Source organism: Triticum aestivum, chromosome 5D, assembly GCF_018294505.1.
Source record: "Triticum aestivum cultivar Chinese Spring chromosome 5D, IWGSC CS RefSeq v2.1, whole genome shotgun sequence".
Lineage (NCBI taxonomy): Eukaryota > Viridiplantae > Streptophyta > Magnoliopsida > Poales > Poaceae > Triticum > Triticum aestivum.
Window position 1 is genome coordinate 239,362,572 of NC_057808.1, and position 19,498 is coordinate 239,382,069.

The window sequence follows — 19,498 nt, forward strand, 5'->3', positions numbered from 1 at the left end:
TTAAATACTCCAGTATACATCTATGCTTGGAGTATTTAAAAATATATATGCTTAATACTTTTGGAATGCATGAACATTTTTAAAATGCAACGTATAATTTTTAATTACACCAATGTGGTTTACAATGTTTAAACATTTTTTAAATGTCACACACTTTTTTTGTAACACATAAACATTTATTAAATATCACAAACACAAGATTTTTTTTCTTACATAGAACAAGAAGGAATAACAACATGAAAAATATTTGTCCCATTTGGATATGTTGTGTTGTCGAAGCCCGGTGGTAATCTTAGTTAACGTTGACCACGAGGTCACATAGTCGAGCCACGTTGCTCCCTTTTTTGGGGTTACATTTCTTGTAAACTTGATTTTTCGGCCGTGTTTATATGATATAAAAATTATTCGTGCTACTTAGACATGAATGGTCATTTGTCTGGTGGTTGTTAACCCGAGCCTAGTAGGGGCACGTCCCTAGTTTGTAACCGAACCATCCCTTGTTTTTCCATTTTATTTTAGGAGTTTTATACGTAAATAAAAAATCATTTTATTTTAGGGGCTTAATAAATTAAAAAATAGGTGCATAATACGTAAATAAAGAAAAAGCCTACAGATCTACCATGCATCGCGGGCTTACAGTGGGCCCTGGCCATGCTGGCATGCCACATAGGCCACGGATACGTCTGCGTACATGGAATGTGACCGTATATGAACGTTTGTGCAAATTGGATGACCAGAAACACGTATTTTATAAGTTTGTGCACCAAACTGACCGTCACGTACAAGTTCTATGACTCCTGGTATATTTACCTCTTCATTTAACTACGCACAAAAAACCTCAAATATAATGAAAATTAGCTGGGGATGATGGGGTTCCAACACATGACCTGTTAATTAATTAAACACTCGGATGTGCCGGTTCACACTGAACGTGCAAAAATAAAATTTATTTAATTACACACAAAAGCCTGTCTCGGTCAATCAGATAAATGGGTCCACATGTCTAACTGGGTAATTTAAGGTTGGGGCCACAAGTTAGTGGGTTACTAACAATAGATTAGGCTAACCATGTAATTAAGCTGATCTACAATATGACCCATCTGTTAGTGGGTCAACCAGAAGTTTGTAACCGGGGTGCATGGATAATTTTAAGTTCCTAAAAACGCGGCCGTCGGAACCGATCTCTCGACCACGAGCAAGGAAGTGCAGGAGGTAATAGCTAAACCAGCCACTTGTTAGTGACTATAAATAGAAACACTGAATTTTATATTCGGACCACGACAGCTACTCGTATTCAAGTTTTTTTCTCCCAGACCGAATTTCAAATAACCAATCTGTTTTCAGAAATTTCAGTGGTCCCCGAAAAAAATTGATATCACCCAAATTTTTTGAATTTAATCTACAGAAATTATGTCAAATATAATATCTTCCGTGTGCATACAATATTAGAACGACGCAGTTAGCTTAGTGATAGGGTCTGTGGTTCTATTCCGTGTATTGTGAAATATTTTTTTGATGTTATTCATGGTCATTTAAAAAAATGGTCTCAGCGCTGCAACAATGAATTGAATTTGCAACCTTCTATAAGAGAGGAGTCGAGCTGACTACTGTAATAGGAAGCCCCTTTTGAAAAAGAAGGAAATAAAAAAAACTCGTTCGAGGAAAAGTTGTGTACGTCATGGCTTAAACGTTATACATTTTGACATGATTTTTAAATTCGAATTCCATTTGAATTTTTTTGGCAAAAATAGTCATCATTTTTCGGAAACTGATTTTCTTGCTGAATCCAAGAAAATAAGGAATCTAGAAGAAAAAAAAACTGCGTCCAATATAAAGCTAGGTTATCTCCTTGTTGGCGTAAATATGTAGATGGTGCAGTGGTTGGCTAATGCATGCCTTTGTACGAGGTCGAGAGGTAGAATACCTCCCCGACCTTTTTTTATCCTCACTAGATGACCTGTCGCGCCAATTGGCGCAAAGACGAATTTGAACCAAGAACTAAAAAAGATTACTTTGCTTTTTTTGTAGCATACGATGTTGATATATACTCTTTTGTGAAGTGTTGTGGATCAGTATAGAAGTCAGGGGACTACATATCAACTCCTATCTTAGCTCTTAAAACAAAACAAAAAAAACATATCATTTCCTCTCTTCAGAGCATTCTCCTCTTCTCCTCGGGTGCTCTGTTTGGCGTGCGACGAATCCTGCACCACCACCGCCAAAGCCAAGGGAAGTGCTATTTACATAGCAGAAAAAAATGCATGATACGGTTATATAGACATCTCTAGGAAAATAATGAATTGCACATGTAGATGGAGACTAAAACGAAGAAGGCATTAAGAATCAAGACGAAGGTCTGGTCATAGTATCTATACTCAGCCAGGAGTCTCAAATGAAGTACCATCCATGGCATAGTTAAGTTTCAGTTAAAATATCACGTAAGAACTTTTCAACTGAACTTAAAAGAACATACTGAGACTCCACCATTTGACACCCACTGAGAAGGTTCTCATATAGATGGACCCACGAGACAAACTTACGGCGGGTTAGACCAAAAACAGGAAAAAATCCTGTCAAATGTATTTCAGTATTAACGGGAGGAAAACATAGAAAAAAATACTGCCCCTCATCTTGTCATAATTACAACTGTTCTACTATCATCAAATGGTGGACAACCAGCCCTCCCACACATCTATGAATGACTAAAAAAAGAGGCTCTGTCAGAAGCAAGGGCATTATCACATACCATTGTTTCCTATCTGAATTACAAAACATAAATTTTTAACTAAACGTAATAATGTATTACAGGATAACCAAATCAACTTGTATGCATGAAAAAGAATTTAGCGTATCCAATCATTTGCGGCAACAAGACCAGCTTATATTATTCAAAGGAAAGTCAACACATAATAATACAGATTTCAGCAAGGACTGCGGTAAATTTATTAACCTGTGTTTTAAATTTATATTAATTTGTTAATCAGGTAAACAAGTAAAAACACCTTGAGCAACATGCATATCAATAAGGTTGGAAGGAAAAAATACACAACAAACTGCTTGGCGGTGCATATCCTTTGTTTACTAAGATGCTATTTTGCAGGAGCAACTGAGACTTAATAGCACACCTTCAGCACCATGGATGTCGCATATTCTACATAAGATCCCTCCTCTTTGTTCCTACAAAATGTATGAAAAGCAAAAAATATCATAAAAGAGAATAGAGGGCAGGTAGAATGTTGTCATATTAAAAAAATAGGCTCTCACAAAAATCATGTCGACTTTATCACTACTGTATGTGCAGGTAAGGAAGTAACTTGAGTTGTGACCTATGACCAAAATAGCATCTTAGCCAGTTACTTCCTTACCTTTGTTTATTAAGATGCTATTTTGCAGGAGCAACTGAGACTTAATAGCACACCTTCAGCACCATGGATGTCGCATATTCTACAAAAGATCCCTCCTCTTCGTTCCTACAAAATGTATGAAAAGCAAAAAATATCATAAAAGAGAACAGAGGGCAGGTAGAATGTTGTCATATTAAAAAAATAGGTTCTCACAAAAATTATGTCGACTTTATCACTACTGTATGTGCAGGTAAGGAAGTAACTTGAGTTGTGACCTATGAGCAAGTATATATCTCAATAGCAGGAGAAAAGAAGTCAATCTCTGAAGATTCTTACCATATGTATCTCGGCTCGATGTCTTTGCTTCGAGCAAATCTTTCAGTCCTTTTATCGCCGTCACAACTTCTTTAGCTTTTCACTGTAAAACCTACGTGGAGCAGGGTAGCATAACTAAGAAACGAGAAAACTAACAATTTTCTGTTTCTGATTCAAAGACGGGAGTTTATGCATCTCAAAATTCTTTCCATTTGCATCCCTTCTTCAGCCATACGGTCACCGGAGCGCAGCCCCTGCCATCAACCAACTCCGGTTGGACCAGCCCGCGAAAGCCCATGCGCTAGGATTACAGGCATGACAACTAAAGACCACAATGATCATCACTTGTAAACACCTGACATGGTGTGAGAATTTAGGAGTGGATAGCACGCAGGCATGAACCACAGTTGTATAGATGACTGACAGGGTGGCCAGGGACGACAGACTTGCTAACGGCTAGGAGCAACAACCAGTTAATTACAGATAAGAAAATAGTTAACTTTTGAAGAAAATTATGAAAAAATTGCAGTGTCATGCATAGCCAGCAAAAATAAACAACCAACTAAGAATTCATGAAAGACTTATCCTACGCTAAACTAAAAGCTAGTTAGAACTATAAACATGCAAGCTCTCACATTACTTCGAATTGCTAACCTCAAATATGAGATCCTGAAGAATGAATGCCATATGGTGCTGACTGCCAATATGGTAAATACATGTATTTGTTAAGGTACCTATAAACTAAAGGCAAGAAAACTGACAATTTTGAGATCAGGGAACCCATTCTGAGTAGGCCTTGTACCAAATCAAATGAGAAAACGAAAATTATGCAGGGGAATGGATCTGTGGTTTCCGGATTCGCCACCCATCATCTGCAGGTTACAGAGAGTACCAAGAACCTGTGTGAGTGTGTGGCAGTTCCGTAAAGAAATATAAGAGCGTTTAGATCACTATAGTAGCGATCTAAACACTCTTCTATTTCTTTACAAAGGGAGTAATAAACAATCTGGAAACGTAAAAACTGCCGGTATCTTGTTTCCATATACCAAGACAGGATCATAGTTCAACTTAATGCGCCCACCGATTTTACAATTGACGAATGAAACAAATAGTGAACTTGTTGTCATATGTGAACACCTCCAGCATGGCCCATGCGACGGAGCGGGGGTGCAGTAAGTCCAACTATGAATGCAACAATAGGTTTTTTTGTCTTGCTCTGCTGAATCATTTGCATGTCAAATTAGATTAGTTGATCAGACATGTTACACACAGCATATGTATCTAATCAAAAGAAAGAAAAGAAAAAGAGTTCTAGCAACTAGACACGTGCAATATTATAACATGGAATATCAGCAGTTCCTATTATCATGTGTCACTTCAAAACACTAAGAAAGCATCAGGACACGGTTTTAACTTGTAAACCATGCCAGATACAATCTAAGTCTTTACATGTCAAAAGACCATGAAAACCAATAACAGTGGGGTGGCCTACTTGGACTATACTGAAACTTACTCATCTTCTTTTGCTAGTGATAAAGGGTTGGGGTCACATGATACAGTGACCTATATAGCCAAAATAAGTATCCCAAAATGGCTTGTCCAGGAAATGTGCAGAATATTGGTTTTTTATTCTTATCTAGTACTTCAGTACATGGTTTCCAAACCTCTGGCCTGATCAATTATTTTTGTTATTAGAAAAAATACATAAATGAAAATTTATTTCCCTATTAACAGATTAGAAAGGTAAACAAATCACATGTTAGTGATCACAAGGTAATGCCTAAAGATGTGCACTACAGTAACAAAAGAAGATCAAGATACACATCCCATCACAGTTACATAAAACAAAATTTAACAGGACAGATCATATCTGCAGCATACCATTGGCAAGAAATTACTTGAGGACGCATGCCATTGCTAACTCTCTTCTAGGCCATTTTCACGTCCTTGCAGCCCCAATTCCCACACCATTACCTCAGTCTCAGTGCCAGTTGGAGTACCAGTTGACATGACCATAAAAACCTACGTCAACATCACCCAGAGGAATCATTTTTTAACGAATAGGAAAAGAAGCACAAAGTGATCATCACCGCCTTGGCCTTTAGGGAACCAATTTAACATTATTGTCTTTCATTGACATGTTTAAAACAACAACCAACTTGAAATAGAGGAAGGATACGACACATGATAGAAGTGGCTACAAATGGTCAAATACTTCAGATTCTGACAATACAAGGAAGAATAGCCAACATGCATCTAAAAAAAATGCAGAAACAAACATGAATGGGAGAAAGAGATGATTCACCCCTTTCTTTTTAGTCAAGCTCTTCCACAAGATTATTTCTCTGTGTTTCTATTTCAGATCTAAAATTCCACAAGATTATTTCTCTTCTTTTTCTATCTCAGATATGAAAAAACACAAATTGAGAAATCAAAATCGCAGAATCAAAGAACTGAGATAATACCAGGGGAAGGAGGAGGCGGGAGCAACCTAGATTGGGGATGGTGATGATGTAAGACGAGCTCCTCCACTCCACCATAACGCAAGCGTCACCTGGAACACCTGCTACTCTGACCCCACCCCGCACCAGCATCCTCCTCTGCTCCTCAATGCCCACCACGAAGACCATGTTTCCCCTGCTCTTCCATGGTGGCGTCCCTCCTCTCCTTCCTTCTCTCTCCCCTTCTCACGCTCTCTCTCTCCTGCAGATCAAATCGAGCGCCGCCGCCGCCGAGGAGACTCGGCTCCGCGCCCGCACTCCTCAGATCCGCTGGATCCGGGATGAGGAGGGATGGAACTAGTGAAGAGGATGAGGAGCTAGGGGAGACGGCTGCGGGGTCGAGAGGGAAAAAGTTTAGGGTTGGAGACAGGGAGGGGAGGAGAGAGCGGAGGGGCACAGGGGCTGAGGACGTGCACGTCGAGCACGGGGTAGCTCGTGCAATGCTCCCTCGCGGCTGGGAAAGGAAAGGAGGCGGCTAGGGGAGAGGAGAGGAGGCGGCTAGGGTTCTGTGGGTGAGGGAGAAGGAAGCGAGCGAGGGGAAAGGGAGAGGAGAGCGCATGACGCAAGCGTCACCTGGAACTCCTGCTACTCTGACCCCACCCCGCACCAGCATCCTCCTCTGCTCCTCCATGCCCACCACGAAGACCATGTTGCCCCTGCTCTTCCACGGTGGCGTCCCTCCTCTCCTTCCTTCTCTCTCCCCTTCTCATGTTCTCTCTCTCTTGCAGATCAAATCGAGCGCCGCCGCCGTCGGGGAGACTCGGCTCCGCGCCCGCACTCCTCAGATCCGCTGGATCCGGGATGAGGAGGGATGGAACGAGTGAAGGGGACGAGGAGCTAGGGGAGACGGCTGCGGGGTTGAGAGGGAAAAGTTTAGGGTTGGAGACAGGGAGGGGAGGAGAGAGCGGAGGGGCACGGGGGCTGAGGACGTGCACGTCGAGCACGGGGCAGCTCACGCAATGCTCCCTCGCAGCTGGGAAAGGGAAGGAGGCGGCTAGGGGAGAGGAGAGGAGGCGGCTAGGGTTCTGCGGGTGAGGGAGGAGGAAGCGAGCGAGGGGAAAGGGAGAGGAGAGCGCTCGAGACTTGTTCTCGCCGAAGCGCTACAGTAAATCGCGAGGCTTCATAAAGGAATAAAAGGAGTGCTACAGTAAATCGCGAGGCTTCATAGGGGAATAAAAGGAGACGTGGCCCGTGCCGCTAGATAGCCGGACTGGCTCATCTTCCATATACCAAGACAGGATCATAGTTCAACTTAATGCGCCCACCGATTTTACAATTGACGAATGAAACAAATAGTGAACTTGTTGTCATATGTGAACACGTCCAGCATGGCCCATGCGACGGAGCGGGGGGGGGGGGCAGTAAGTCCAGCTATGAATGCAACAATAGGTTTTTTGTCTTGCTCCGCTGAATCATTTGCATGTCAACTTAGATTAGTTGATCATACATGTTACACACAGCATATGTATCTAATCAAAAGAAAGAAAACAAAAAGAGTTCTAGCAACTAGACACGTGCAATATTATAACATGGAATATCAGCAGTTCCTATTATCATGTGTCACTTCAAAACACTAAGAAAGCATCAGGACACGGTTTTAACTTGTAAACCATGCCAGATACAATCTAAGTCTTTACATGTCAAAAGACCATGAAAACCAATAACAGTGGGGTGGCCTACTTGGACTATACTGAAACTTACTCATCTTCTTTTGCTAGTGATAAAGGGTTGGGGTCACATGATACAGTGACCTATATAGCCAAAATAAGTATCCCAAAATGGCTTGTCCAGGAAATGTGCAGAATATTGGTTTTTTTATTCTTATCTAGTACTTCAGTACATGGTTTCCAAACCTCTGGCCTGATCAATTATTTTTGTTATTAGAAAAAATACATAAATGAAAATTTATTTCCCTATTAACAGATTAGAAAGGTAAACAAATCACATGTTAGTGATCACAAGGTAATGCCTAAAGATGTGCACTACAGTAACAAAAGAAGAGCAAGATACACATCCCATCACAGTTACATAAAACAAAATTTAACAGGACAGATCATATCTGCAGCATACCATTGGCAAGAAATTACTTGAGGACGCATGCCATTGCTAACTCTCTTCTAGGCCATTTTCACGTCCTTGCAGCCCCAATTCCCACACCATTACCTCAGTCTCAGTGCCAGTTGGAGTACCAGTTGACATGACCATAAAAACCTACGTCAACATCACCCAGAGGAATCATTTTTTAACGAATAGGAAAAGAAGCACAAAGTGATCATCACCGCCTTGGCCTTTAGGGAACCAATTTAACATTATTGTCTTTCATTGACATGTTTAAAACAACAACCAACTTGAAATAGAGGAAGGATACGACACATGATAGAAGTGGCTACAAATGGTCAAATACTTCAGATTCTGACAATACAAGGAAGAATAGCCAACATGCATCTAAAAAAAATGCAGAAACAAACATGAATGGGAGAAAGAGATGATTCACCCCTTTCTTTTTAGTCAAGCTCTTCCACAAGATTATTTCTCTGTGTTTCTATTTCAGATCTAAAATTCCACAAGATTATTTCTCTTCTTTTTCTATCTCAGATATGAAAAAACACAAATTGAGAAATCAAAATCGCAGAATCAAAGAACTGAGATAATACCAGGGGAAGGAGGAGGCGGGAGCAACCTAGATTGGGGATGGTGATGATGTAAGACGAGCTCCTCCACTCCACCATAACGCAAGCGTCACCTGGAACACCTGCTACTCTGACCCCACCCCGCACCAGCATCCTCCTCTGCTCCTCAATGCCCACCACGAAGACCATGTTTCCCCTGCTCTTCCATGGTGGCGTCCCTCCTCTCCTTCCTTCTCTCTCCCCTTCTCATGTTCTCTCTCTCCTGCAGATCAAATCGAGCGCCGCCGCCGCCGAGGAGACTCGGCTCCGCGCCCGCACTCCTCAGATCCGCTGGATCCGGGATGAGGAGGGATGGAACTAGTGAAGGGGATGAGGAGCTAGGGGAGACGGCTGCGGGGTCGAGAGGGAAAAAGTTTAGGGTTGGAGACAGGGAGGGGAGGAGAGAGCGGAGGGGCACAGGGGCTGAGGACGTGCACGTCGAGCACGGGGTAGCTCGCGCAATGCTCCCTCGCGGCTGGGAAAGGAAAGGAGGCGGCTAGGGGAGAGGAGAGGAGGCGGCTAGGGTTCTGTGGGTGAGGGAGAAGGAAGCGAGCGAGGGGAAAGGGAGAGGAGAGCGCATGACGCAAGCGTCACCTGGAACTCCTGCTACTCTGACCCCACCCCGCACCAGCATCCTCCTCTGCTCCTCCATGCCCACCACGAAGACCATGTTGCCCCTGCTCTTCCACGGTGGCGTCCCTCCTCTCCTTCCTTCTCTCTCCCCTTCTCATGTTCTCTCTCTCTTGCAGATCAAATCGAGCGCCGCCGCCGTCGGGGAGACTCGGCTCCGCGCCCGCACTCCTCAGATCCGCTGGATCCGGGATGAGGAGGGATGGAACGAGTGAAGGGGACGAGGAGCTAGGGGAGACGGCTGCGGGGTTGAGAGGGAAAAGTTTAGGGTTGGAGACAGGGAGGGGAGGAGAGAGCGGAGGGGCACGGGGCTGAGGACGTGCACGTCGAGCACGGGGCAGCTCACGCAATGCTCCCTCGCAGCTGGGAAAGGGAAGGAGGCGGCTAGGGGAGAGGAGAGGAGGCGGCTAGGGTTCTGCGGGTGAGGGAGGAGGAAGCGAGCGAGGGGAAAGGGAGAGGAGAGCGCTCGAGACTTGTTCTCGCCGAAGCGCTACAGTAAATCGCGAGGCTTCATAAAGGAATAAAAGGAGTGCTACAGTAAATCGCGAGGCTTCATAGGGGAATAAAAGGAGACATGGCCCGTGCCGCTAGATAGCCGGACTGGCTCATCTTCCATATACCAAGACAGGATCATAGTTCAACTTAATGCGCCCACCGATTTTACAATTGACGAATGAAACAAATAGTGAACTTGTTGTCATATGTGAACACGTCCAGCATGGCCCATGTGACGGAGCGGGGGGGGGGGGGGGCAGTAAGTCCAGCTATGAATGCAACAATAGGTTTTTTGTCTTGCTCCGCTGAATCATTTGCATGTCAACTTAGATTAGTTGATCATACATGTTACACACAGCATATGTATCTAATCAAAAGAAAGAAAACAAAAAGAGTTCTAGCAACTAGACACGTGCAATATTATAACATGGAATATCAGCAGTTCCTATTATCATGTGTCACTTCAAAACACTAAGAAAGCATCAGGACACGGTTTTAACTTGTAAACCATGCCAGATACAATCTAAGTCTTTACATGTCAAAAGACCATGAAAACCAATAACAGTGGGGTGGCCTACTTGGACTATACTGAAACTTACTCATCTTCTTTTGCTAGTGATAAAGGGTTGGGGTCACATGATACAGTGACCTATATAGCCAAAATAAGTATCCCAAAATGGCTTGTCCAGGAAATGTGCAGAATATTGGTTTTTTTATTCTTATCTAGTACTTCAGTACATGGTTTCCAAACCTCTGGCCTGATCAATTATTTTTGTTATTAGAAAAAATACATAAATGAAAATTTATTTCCCTATTAACAGATTAGAAAGGTAAACAAATCACATGTTAGTGATCACAAGGTAATGCCTAAAGATGTGCACTACAGTAACAAAAGAAGAGCAAGATACACATCCCATCACAGTTACATAAAACAAAATTTAACAGGACAGATCATATCTGCAGCATACCATTGGCAAGAAATTACTTGAGGACGCATGCCATTGCTAACTCTCTTCTAGGCCATTTTCACGTCCTTGCAGCCCCAATTCCCACACCATTACCTCAGTCTCAGTGCCAGTTGGAGTACCAGTTGACATGACCATAAAAACCTACGTCAACATCACCCAGAGGAATCTTTTTTAACGAATAGGAAAAGAAGCACAAAGTGATCATCACCGCCTTGGCCTTTGGGGAACCAATTTAACATTATTGTCTTTCATTGACATGTTTGAAACAACAACCAGCTTGAAATAGAGGAAGGATACGACACATGATAGAAGTGGCTACAAATGGTCAAATACTTCAGATTCTGACAATACAAGGAAGAATAGCCAACATGCATCTAAAAAAAATGCAGAAACAAACATGAATGGGAGAAAGAGATGATTCACCCCTTTCTTTTTAGTCAAGCTCTTCCACAAGATTATTTCTCTGTGTTTCTATTTCAGATCTAAAATTCCACAAGATTATTTCTCTTCTTTTTCTATCTCAGATATGAAAAAACACAAATTGAGAAATCAAAATCACAGAATCAAAGAACTGAGATAATACCAGGGGAAGGAGGAGGCGGGAGCAACCTAGATTGGGGATGGTGATGATGTAAGACGAGCTCCTCCACTCCACCATAACGCAAGCGTCACCTGGAACTCCTGCTACTCTGACCCCACCCCACACCAGCATCCTCCTCTGCTCCTCCATGCCCACCACGAAGACCATGTTTCCCTTGCTCTTCCATGGTGGCGTCCCTCCTCTCCTTCCTTCTCTCTCCCCTTCTCATGCTCTCTCTCTCCTGCAGATCAAATCGAGCGCCGCCGCTGCCGGGGAGACTCGGCTCCGCGCCCGCACTCCTCAGATCCGCTGGATCCGGGATGAGGAGGGATGGAACTAGTGAAGGGGATGAGGAGCTAGGGGAGACGGCTGCGGGGTCGAGAGGGAAAAAGTTTAGGGTTGGAGACAGGGAGGGGAGGAGAGAGCGGAGGGGCACAGGGGCTGAGGACGTGCACGTCGAGCACGGGGTAGCTCGCGCAATGCTCCCTCGCGGCTGGGAAAGGAAAGGAGGCGGCTAGGGGAGAGGAGAGGAGGCGGCTAGGGTTCTGTGGGTGAGGGAGAAGGAAGCGAGCGAGGGGAAAGGGAGAGGAGAGCGCATGACGCAAGCGTCACCTGGAACTCCTGCTACTCTGACCCCACCCCGCACCAGCATCCTCCTCTGCTCCTCCATGCCCACCACGAAGACCATGTTGCCCCTGCTCTTCCACGGTGGCGTCCCTCCTCTCCTTCCTTCTCTCTCCCCTTCTCATGTTCTCTCTCTCTTGCAGATCAAATCGAGCGCCGCCGCCGTCGGGGAGACTCGGCTCCGCGCCCGCACTCCTCAGATCCGCTGGATCCGGGATGAGGAGGGATGGAACGAGTGAAGGGGACGAGGAGCTAGGGGAGACGGCTGCGGGGTTGAGAGGGAAAAGTTTAGGGTTGGAGACAGGGAGGGGAGGAGAGAGCGGAGGGGCACGGGGGCTGAGGACGTGCACGTCGAGCACGGGGCAGCTCACGCAATGCTCCCTCGCAGCTGGGAAAGGGAAGGAGGCGGCTAGGGGAGAGGAGAGGAGGCGGCTAGGGTTCTGCGGTGAGGGAGGAGGAAGCGAGCGAGGGGAAAGGGAGAGGAGAGCGCTCGAGACTTGTTCTCGCCGAAGCGCTACAGTAAATCGCGAGGCTTCATAAAGGAATAAAAGGAGTGCTACAGTAAATCGCGAGGCTTCATAGGGGAATAAAAGGAGACGTGGCCCGTGCCGCTAGATAGCCGGACTGGCTCATCTTCCATATACCAAGACAGGATCATAGTTCAACTTAATGCGCCCACCGATTTTACAATTGACGAATGAAACAAATAGTGAACTTGTTGTCATATGTGAACACGTCCAGCATGGCCCATGCGACGGAGCGGGGGGGGGGGCAGTAAGTCCAGCTATGAATGCAACAATAGGTTTTTTGTCTTGCTCCGCTGAATTATTTGCATGTCAACTTAGATTAGTTGATCATACATGTTACACACAGCATATGTATCTAATCAAAAGAAAGAAAACAAAAAGAGTTCTAGCAACTAGACACGTGCAATATTATAACATGGAATATCAGCAGTTCCTATTATCATGTGTCACTTCAAAACACTAAGAAAGCATCAGGACACGGTTTTAACTTGTAAACCATGCCAGATACAATCTAAGTCTTTACATGTCAAAAGACCATGAAAACCAATAACAGTGGGGTGGCCTACTTGGACTATACTGAAACTTACTCATCTTCTTTTGCTAGTGATAAAGGGTTGGGGTCACATGATACAGTGACCTATATAGCCAAAATAAGTATCCCAAAATGGCTTGTCCAGGAAATGTGCAGAATATTGGTTTTTTTATTCTTATCTAGTACTTCAGTACATGGTTTCCAAACCTCTGGCCTGATCAATTATTTTTGTTATTAGAAAAAATACATAAATGAAAATTTATTTCCCTATTAACAGATTAGAAAGGTAAACAAATCACATGTTAGTGATCACAAGGTAATGCCTAAAGATGTGCACTACAGTAACAAAAGAAGAGCAAGATACACATCCCATCACAGTTACATAAAACAAAATTTAACAGGACAGATCATATCTGCAGCATACCATTGGCAAGAAATTACTTGAGGACGCATGCCATTGCTAACTCTCTTCTAGGCCATTTTCACGTCCTTGCAGCCCCAATTCCCACACCATTACCTCAGTCTCAGTGCCAGTTGGAGTACCAGTTGACATGACCATAAAAACCTACGTCAACATCACCCAGAGGAATCATTTTTTAACGAATAGGAAAAGAAGCACAAAGTGATCATCACCGCCTTGGCCTTTGGGGAACCAATTTAACATTATTGTCTTTCATTGACATGTTTGAAACAACAACCAGCTTGAAATAGAGGAAGGATACGACACATGATAGAAGTGGCTACAAATGGTCAAATACTTCAGATTCTGACAATACAAGGAAGAATAGCCAACATGCATCTCAAAAAAATGCAGAAACAAACATGAATGGGAGAAAGAGATGATTCACCCCTTTCTTTTTAGTCAAGCTCTTCCACAAGATTATTTCTCTGTGTTTCTATTTCAGATCTAAAATTCCACAAGATTATTTCTCTTCTTTTTCTATCTCAGATATGAAAAAACACAAATTGAGAAATCAAAATCGCAGAATCAAAGAACTGAGATAATACCAGGGGAAGGAGGAGGCGGGAGCAACCTAGATTGGGGATGGTGATGATGTAAGACGAGCTCCTCCACTCCACCATAACGCAAGCGTCACCTGGAACACCTGCTACTCTGACCCCACCCCGCACCAGCATCCTCCTCTGCTCCTCAATGCCCACCACGAAGACCATGTTTCCCCTGCTCTTCCATGGTGGCGTCCCTCCTCTCCTTCCTTCTCTCTCCCCTTCTCATGTTCTCTCTCTCCTGCAGATCAAATCGAGCGCCGCCGCCGCCGAGGAGACTCGGCTCCGCGCCCGCACTCCTCAGATCCGCTGGATCCGGGATGAGGAGGGATGGAACTAGTGAAGGGGATGAGGAGCTAGGGGAGACGGCTGCGGGGTCGAGAGGGAAAAAGTTTAGGGTTGGAGACAGGGAGGGGAGGAGAGAGCGGAGGGGCACAGGGGCTGAGGACGTGCACGTCGAGCACGGGGTAGCTCGCGCAATGCTCCCTCGCGGCTGGGAAAGGAAAGGAGGCGGCTAGGGGAGAGGAGAGGAGGCGGCTAGGGTTCTGTGGGTGAGGGAGAAGGAAGCGAGCGAGGGGAAAGGGAGAGGAGAGCGCATGACGCAAGCGTCACCTGGAACTCCTGCTACTCTGACCCCACCCCGCACCAGCATCCTCCTCTGCTCCTCCATGCCCACCACGAAGACCATGTTGCCCCTGCTCTTCCACGGTGGCGTCCCTCCTCTCCTTCCTTCTCTCTCCCCTTCTCATGTTCTCTCTCTCTTGCAGATCAAATCGAGCGCCGCCGCCGTCGGGGAGACTCGGCTCCGCGCCCGCACTCCTCAGATCCGCTGGATCCGGGATGAGGAGGGATGGAACGAGTGAAGGGGACGAGGAGCTAGGGGAGACGGCTGCGGGGTTGAGAGGGACAAGTTTAGGGTTGGAGACAGGGAGGGGAGGAGAGAGCGGAGGGGCACGGGGGCTGAGGACGTGCACGTCGAGCACGGGGCAGCTCACGCAATGCTCCCTCGCAGCTGGGAAAGGGAAGGAGGCGGCTAGGGGAGAGGAGAGGAGGCGGCTAGGGTTCTGCGGGTGAGGGAGGAGGAAGCGAGCGAGGGGAAAGGGAGAGGAGAGCGCTCGAGACTTGTTCTCGCCGAAGCGCTACAGTAAATCGCGAGGCTTCATAAAGGAATAAAAGGAGTGCTACAGTAAATCGCGAGGCTTCATAGGGGAATAAAAGGAGACGTGGCCCGTGCCGCTAGATAGCCGGACTGGCTCATCTTCCATATACCAAGACAGGATCATAGTTCAACTTAATGCGCCCACCGATTTTACAATTGACGAATGAAACAAATAGTGAACTTGTTGTCATATGTGAACACGTCCAGCATGGCCCATGCGACGGAGCGGGGGGGGGGGGGCAGTAAGTCCAGCTATGAATGCAACAATAGGTTTTTTGTCTTGCTCCGCTGAATCATTTGCATGTCAACTTAGATTAGTTGATCATACATGTTACACACAGCATATGTATCTAATCAAAAGAAAGAAAACAAAAAGAGTTCTAGCAACTAGACACGTGCAATATTATAACATGGAATATCAGCAGTTCCTATTATCATGTGTCACTTCAAAACACTAAGAAAGCATCAGGACACGGTTTTAACTTGTAAACCATGCCAGATACAATCTAAGTCTTTACATGTCAAAAGACCATGAAAACCAATACTTGTGGGGTGGCCTACTTGGACTATACTGAAACTTACTCATCTTCTTTTGCTAGTGATAAAGGGTTGGGGTCACATGATACAGTGACCTATATAGCCAAAATAAGTATCCCAAAATGGCTTGTCCAGGAAATGTGCAGAATATTAGGTTTTTTTATTCTTATCTAGTACTTCAGTACATGGTTTCCAAACCTCTGGCCTGATCAATTATTTTTGTTATTAGAAAAAATACATAAATGAAAATTTATTTCCCTATTAACAGATTAGAAAGGTAAACAAATCACATGTTAGTGATCACAAGGTAATGCCTAAAGATGTGCACTACAGTAACAAAAGAAGAGCAAGATACACATCCCATCACAGTTACATAAAACAAAATTTAACAGGACAGATCATATCTGCAGCATACCATTGGCAAGAAATTACTTGAGGACGCATGCCATTGCTAACTCTCTTCTAGGCCATTTTCACGTCCTTGCAGCCCCAATTCCCACACCATTACCTCAGTCTCAGTGCCAGTTGGAGTACCAGTTGACATGACCATAAAAACCTACGTCAACATCACCCAGAGGAATCTTTTTTAACGAATAGGAAAAGAAGCACAAAGTGATCATCACCGCCTTGGCCTTTGGGGAACCAATTTAACATTATTGTCTTTCATTGACATGTTTGAAACAACAACCAGCTTGAAATAGAGGAAGGATACGACACATGATAGAAGTGGCTACAAATGGTCAAATACTTCAGATTCTGACAATACAAGGAAGAATAGCCAACATGCATCTAAAAAAAATGCAGAAACAAACATGAATGGGAGAAAGAGATGATTCACCCCTTTCTTTTTAGTCAAGCTCTTCCACAAGATTATTTCTCTGTGTTTCTATTTCAGATCTAAAATTCCACAAGATTATTTCTCTTCTTTTTCTATCTCAGATATGAAAAAACACAAATTGAGAAATCAAAATCACAGAATCAAAGAACTGAGATAATACCAGGGGAAGGAGGAGGCGGGAGCAACCTAGATTGGGGATGGTGATGATGTAAGACGAGCTCCTCCACTCCACCATAACGCAAGCGTCACCTGGAACTCCTGCTACTCTGACCCCACCCCACACCAGCATCCTCCTCTGCTCCTCCATGCCCACCACGAAGACCATGTTTCCCTTGCTCTTCCATGGTGGCGTCCCTCCTCTCCTTCCTTCTCTCTCCCCTTCTCATGCTCTCTCTCTCCTGCAGATCAAATCGAGCGCCGCCGCTGCCGGGGAGACTCGGCTCCGCGCCCGCACTCCTCAGATCCGCTGGATCCGGGATGAGGAGGGATGGAACTAGTGAAGGGATGAGGAGCTAGGGGAGACGGCTGCGGGGTCGAGAGGGAAAAAGTTTAGGGTTGGAGACAGGGAGGGGAGGAGAGAGCGGAGGGGCACAGGGGCTGAGGACGTGCACGTCGAGCACGGGGTAGCTCGCGCAATGCTCCCTCGCGGCTGGGAAAGGAAAGGAGGCGGCTAGGGGAGAGGAGAGGAGGCGGCTAGGGTTCTGTGGGTGAGGGAGAAGGAAGCGAGCGAGGGGAAAGGGAGAGGAGAGCGCATGACGCAAGCGTCACCTGGAACTCCTGCTACTCTGACCCCACCCCGCACCAGCATCCTCCTCTGCTCCTCCATGCCCACCACGAAGACCATGTTGCCCCTGCTCTTCCACGGTGGCGTCCCTCCTCTCCTTCCTTCTCTCTCCCCTTCTCATGTTCTCTCTCTCTTGCAGATCAAATCGAGCGCCGCCGCCGTCGGGGAGACTCGGCTCCGCGCCCGCACTCCTCAGATCCGCTGGATCCGGGATGAGGAGGGATGGAACGAGTGAAGGGGACGAGGAGCTAGGGGAGACGGCTGCGGGGTTGAGAGGGAAAAGTTTAGGGTTGGAGACAGGGAGGGGAGGAGAGAGCGGAGGGGCACGGGGGCTGAGGACGTGCACGTCGAGCACGGGGCAGCTCACGCAATGCTCCCTCGCAGCTGGGAAAGGGAAGGAGGCGGCTAGGGGAGAGGAGAGGAGGCGGCTAGGGTTCTGCGGTGAGGGAGGAGGAAGCGAGCGAGGGGAAAGGGAGAGGAGAGCGCTCGAGACTTGTTCTCGCCGAAGCGCTACAGTAAATCGCGAGGCTTCATAAAGGAATAAAAGGAGTGCTACAGTAAATCGCGAGGCTTCATAGGGGAATAAAAGGAGACGTGGCCCGTGCCGCTAGATAGCCGGACTGGCTCATCTTCCATATACCAAGACAGGATCATAGTTCAACTTAATGCGCCCACCGATTTTACAATTGACGAATGAAACAAATAGTGAACTTGTTGTCATATGTGAACACGTCCAGCATGGCCCATGCGACGGAGCGGGGGGGGGGCAGTAAGTCCAGCTATGAATGCAACAATAGGTTTTTTGTCTTGCTCCGCTGAATCATTTGCATGTCAACTTAGATTAGTTGATCATACATGTTACACACAGCATATGTATCTAATCAAAAGAAAGAAAACAAAAAGAGTTCTAGCAACTAGACACGTGCAATATTATAACATGGAATATCAGCAGTTCCTATTATCATGTGTCACTTCAAAACACTAAGAAAGCATCAGGACACGGTTTTAACTTGTAAACCATGCCAGATACAATCTAAGTCTTTACATGTCAAAAGACCATGAAAACCAATAACAGTGGGGTGGCCTACTTGGACTATACTGAAACTTACTCATCTTCTTTTGCTAGTGATAAAGGGTTGGGGTCACATGATACAGTGACCTATATAGCCAAAATAAGTATCCCAAAATGGCTTGTCCAGGAAATGTGCAGAATATTGGTTTTTTTATTCTTATCTAGTACTTCAGTACATGGTTTCCAAACCTCTGGCCTGATCAATTATTTTTGTTATTAGAAAAAATACATAAATGAAAATTTATTTCCCTATTAACAGATTAGAAAGGTAAACAAATCACATGTTAGTGATCACAAGGTAATGCCTAAAGATGTGCACTACAGTAACAAAAGAAGAGCAAGATACACATCCCATCACAGTTACATAAAACAAAATTTAACAGGACAGATCATATCTGCAGCATACCATTGGCAAGAAATTACTTGAGGACGCATGCCATTGCTAACTCTCTTCTAGGCCATTTTCACGTCCTTGCAGCCCCAATTCCCACACCATTACCTCAGTCTCAGTGCCAGTTGGAGTACCAGTTGACATGACCATAAAAACCTACGTCAACATCACCCAGAGGAATCATTTTTTAACGAATAGGAAAAGAAGCACAAAGTGATCATCACCGCCTTGGCCTTTGGGGAACCAATTTAACATTATTGTCTTTCATTGACATGTTTGAAACAACAACCAGCTTGAAATAGAGGAAGGATACGACACATGATAGAAGTGGCTACAAATGGTCAAATACTTCAGATTCTTACAACATAAGGAAGAATAGCCAACATGCATCTAAAAAAATGCAGAAACAAACATGAATGGGAGAAAGAGATGATTCACCCCTTCAAGCTCTTCCACAAGATTATTTCTCTATGTTTGTATTTCAGATCTAAAATTCCAAAAGATTATTTCTCTTCTTTTTTCTATCT

The 19,498-nt window shown here is 45.1% G+C and overlaps 1 long non-coding RNA gene across 21 annotated transcripts; it reads right to left on the reverse strand.

Annotated features, from left to right (window-relative positions):
* Nucleotides 1–1,999: 1,999 nt before the first annotated feature.
* LOC123120408 (uncharacterized) lies at nucleotides 2,000–19,202 on the reverse strand. Of its 21 annotated transcripts, none has more exons than XR_006459443.1 (9): nucleotides 18,987–19,202; nucleotides 16,302–16,442; nucleotides 13,610–13,750; nucleotides 10,923–11,063; nucleotides 8,231–8,371; nucleotides 5,541–5,681; nucleotides 3,681–4,878; nucleotides 3,366–3,470; nucleotides 2,000–3,177 (listed from the first exon to the last, which is right to left on the reverse strand). It is a non-coding gene; the product is annotated as an uncharacterized lncRNA (long non-coding RNA). The 21 variants fall into 21 exon arrangements; XR_006459449.1 differs by lacking the exon at nucleotides 18,987–19,202 and adding an exon at nucleotides 16,911–16,980; XR_006459446.1 differs by lacking the exon at nucleotides 18,987–19,202 and adding an exon at nucleotides 16,885–16,980.
* Between the last annotated feature and the right edge of the window lie 296 nt (nucleotides 19,203–19,498).